Raw genomic sequence first — 4,307 nt, 5'->3', positions numbered from 1 at the left:
TAAAAAATGACTAGTCACAACAAAGTTTAGTTTTATTTCAAATTTAAAAAGTGAAAATGACCACCAGATTTGCTGTCAATATCCTGTTTCCAGGAATACATTTATTCAGTAGGGAAACAAAAAATAAGGGTTTGTCAAATAGAAAGACAAATGTAGAAACAGACTGTCTTTTCTTAAGATGATAAATATTTGCAAATCATGTGATTTATTCGAAGATACTATAGAAATTCATAAGAGAAGTTGTGATGAGAAGAGACAAGTTTACAATAAATGAGTCTACAGAAGATGATTTTGTATCTCTAACACACATCCAGTGTTCTACATTTTCACGCAAACTCCTATTCCCTTACCTCAGTTCCTGATCGATGTTCTTCTACTTTCATGATGTCAATTCTTAATAATATAAAAAGGTGGGTATATTTTGGTTTCTAGATCCAATAAATTTTAGTATTTTGGAATAGTAGTATGAATTCATGGAGTTTGCCTTGAATGTCAAGTTTGAGGATACTGTATTCCGAACACTGTTAATTGGCCTGAAACAGCCAGGAACATACAATGAATATATACACAAAGTATACTAAGAGCAAGGGACTTGATTTCAGAGAAACGTGTAGGTCCAGGCAAGATCTTCAAGAAAAGAAAAACCAATGGAACAAACATCAATCAACTATCATTACAAAGGAACTGAACTGACCTCTGATGTGTCTGGGTGGTAGCTGTGTGTGTGTGTGTGTGTGTGTGTGTGTGTGTGTGTGTGTGTCTGTTTCTGTGTCTGTGTGTGTCTGTGTGTGTCTGTGTTTGTGTCTGTATGTGTAGAGAGAGAAAATTTTAGTGTGGCTTCCATATTTACAGCCCATAGAGCAATACTTGTTAAGGAGAAGGTGCTCATATCAGAGCTCTGATACCACTCATCACTTTTTACTGAGAAAAAACACTTGCTTAATCTGTACTTAAAAAGAGAAAAATAAACTAACATCTTAAATGACTGCTTTGAGGATTAATTGGTATATTGAAGGCCAAAGGGAGGAATTGGAGATCAATAACTGTGATTTCAGGAGTCTCCTGCTATGTATTTACAGCTGAATTACTAATATGCTTAATAATATGAAATATATGATAGAGAATTAGATAAGCCAGCAAATACAAAGAACTAATGATGATACCGAACTTTTGAGCAGGGTTGTCACATCTTTTAGAAATGTATTTCCTTCATATGCACTTCAAATTTTGTGGATTACCCTGTGTGACTAAAAGGTTAGAAAGTACTGTAGAAATGAGAATTCCTGTTAGCCAAGTAGAACGAGCTCATGATCCCATCCTCACGTTACAAATTTCCATTTCATAAAGAATCTCTTTTAGAATGCTTTTATTTAATATAGTTCAGCACCTCACCCTTCCCTTTTGGAGACAGGAAAAAAGATAATTTTTGAATATTATCTTACATAAGTTAGTGTGTACAGGCATGATTTGTATCCTTTCAGAAGTTAGTATTAAGTGAAAATAGGAATCACGTCACAACTAAAAATATAATTAAAATCACATAACAAGACTAGAAGTCACAGCATTTTGTTCATGAAAACATAGATTAGATTAGTTGCAGAATTTCTGTTTTGAGATAAACTTTATATTAAAGTATAATGCACTATACCTAAGGATTGAAACATTTTATTAAAATATATTTTAATATATTTAATATATATAATATATATTTAAGATATTTTAAGATATTTTTGCTGCATAATTTTAAGAAGAAAATGCTCCCAAAGTAATTATTTTTCTTATTATTTTCCTGTTTCCATGTCATTAACCTCCAAATTAGAAATCCAGGTAAATGATTTGATTTAATCTAAACAAAAATATTATTGAGTATAAGGACCTTCTACTCTCTACATTCATCACACTAAGATCATCAAATATGGTAAGATTGAAATAATTAGACTCTGTGTGCACTATGTTAATATTATTTACAATGTGAGTGAAATGTTTAAAAAGTAGTATTTATTTTAGGTTAATTGCTTTGAAGAGACAATGAATGATATAATCAAAACCTAAGAAAGATTAGATTTAAAATTTAGAATTCAGGAAATGTTTTTTACCACACTGTTTACTGGAGCCTTCACAACAACCTCATTAGATAAGTTATGTTACTGATGCAAAAATCCCAGAGGTTAGACATTTACAAATAGAAAAACCATGTCATTCTGAATATGTAGGGTTACATAACAAACATAGAAAATTTAGCTTTTAAATACCTGAATATAGTAATACATTTAATTGCAGGGAGAAAAAAGGAGATAAAATTGCACTTATTTTGAAAAGTAAACATAAGTATTCATTTGAATAAAAGACAATGTTTAAAACATCACCCATTCAAGAAACAAAGATGTACATTTAGCAGTTTTTTTGCCAATCATGTTCTCTAAACTTACTAGAAATACTAGATTAGTAAACCTAAATCATTGCTTTGTAGGGATATTGAAATTTAGTTTATTAAAAGTCATGACTACTTTTTCTCAATTACTAACTGATTTATATTTTTATCATGGAATTTTATTTGATATATTTTTATTGATTAAGTTAAATAATTGGCCAATAGCAATATGAATTATGCATGAACAAAGTTTATCTAACACAAGTATTTTATTCACAAGACATATTATGGCTCTCTTAAAGAAGACTAGATGGCAGTGTGTTATTTACTTATTAATTTTTAGTTATTTTGTTAATGGTTATTAATTGTCAGAAGCGGCAGTTTCCTTGTGCTCTTGCCAAAATATATTTAAAGCATTTGATTATACTCCCTCTATTTCCTTTTCATTACTCCTTCCTCCAAAGTTTGCTGTTTTTTACATAAAATTACATTTTTAAATATGCACATGTAATCTAAATTGGAAGATTTAAGGTGAACTGCAATTTAATTCAATATGTACAGTGGATTAATAGGATGAATAAAAACTTGAATATTTTTTATTATCTTCTGAATTGGGCTATTATTTTTATTAAGGTTAGGGTTAGGATCCCAGACAGAATTAGAATTAGGGTTAGAGAAAAAGAAAATTTAGGTTCAACACAAGATGGCCCATTGCAACAATGATACTCACAACACACTACATTGAAAATGAACTTTACACCATGGGGACAGAGGAGTGAGAGAGGTGGGAGAGGGAAGGTATAGTGCAAGAACAACAAAGAAGAGAGTAACAATGTTCAACAAGAAGTGTACTCATTACTTTACACATATAACCATAATCCTTCTGTCAGCCTCTTTTACAATAACTAAAATTTAAAAAAAAAATGTTAACTAAAAGCTGACAGGAAATAGAAAAACACTTAAAAACTTTAGGTTCAAAACGCAAGTAAAAATGCAAGTAAAATTTTGACCTACATGCCTAGCAAGATTTGGGATAAATGTGAAATAGAGGCTTGCTATTAACATTTTGATTCAGTTACATGTAGGTTTAGGATTCAGCAAGCTGTTTCAGGTAGAGCTGGGGTTAGGATGAGAAAAAGATGTAAGGTATTGTGTAAAACTGCAATATATTTTAAGAAGAATGAATGATATCAAAGGTAGAATGAATGAAAACCAACGTCTGCGTTACTTTTAACATTCAGATATGATTTGGTTTAAATTGTGAATTGCTGTTTTAGTTCTTGTTAGGGTTAGCGAAGGATAGCATTAGGGTAAAATTTAGTTTTCCACTAAGAAGCAGAAGCAATAAAATGTGTGATTGAATAGAATCCAGACAATTTTCCTTACATTAACCATTTGTTGTTAATTCAGATTGTGATTAGGATTAGGTTTCTGATTAAAGGGGGTTGAGGAAAGAGTAAAGAATTTGGTTAAACTGGTGGCTTGCACTTATTATCACAGCTGCTCAGGAATCTGATTTCTGAGGACTGCAGTTCAAAGCCAGCCCTGGCAGGAAAGTCTGTGAGACTCTTATGTGCAATTAACCACCAGAAAACCTGAAAGTGGTGCTGTGGCTCAAGTGGTAAAGTGCACACCTTGAGCTAAAGAACTCAGGGATCTTGCCCATGCCTAGTGCTCAGGGATCGTGTCCAGGCCCAGAGACCAAACCGCATGCCCAACAAAAAGAAAAAAAAAGGAATGGGTTAAATGTGAAGTAAATTTGAACTTATTTTAGGTTCTAGGAATTCAGGAAAAGCTGGGATAATGGAAGTACAATGTATTTCATAATATCAGGATTTGAGATAAATGGGTATAATTACTCCTCAAATGGAACAAGATAGGTTCAAAGTTAAGAGTGAGAAAATCTATAGGGTTTAGGAAAACCTGCAATTTATTT

This window comes from Dipodomys spectabilis, unplaced genomic scaffold (genome assembly GCF_019054845.1).
Source record: "Dipodomys spectabilis isolate Male_0828 unplaced genomic scaffold, ASM1905484v1 ptg000441l, whole genome shotgun sequence".
NCBI classification, from domain to species: domain Eukaryota; kingdom Metazoa; phylum Chordata; class Mammalia; order Rodentia; family Heteromyidae; genus Dipodomys; species Dipodomys spectabilis.
This window is presented reverse-complemented; position numbering follows the sequence as displayed.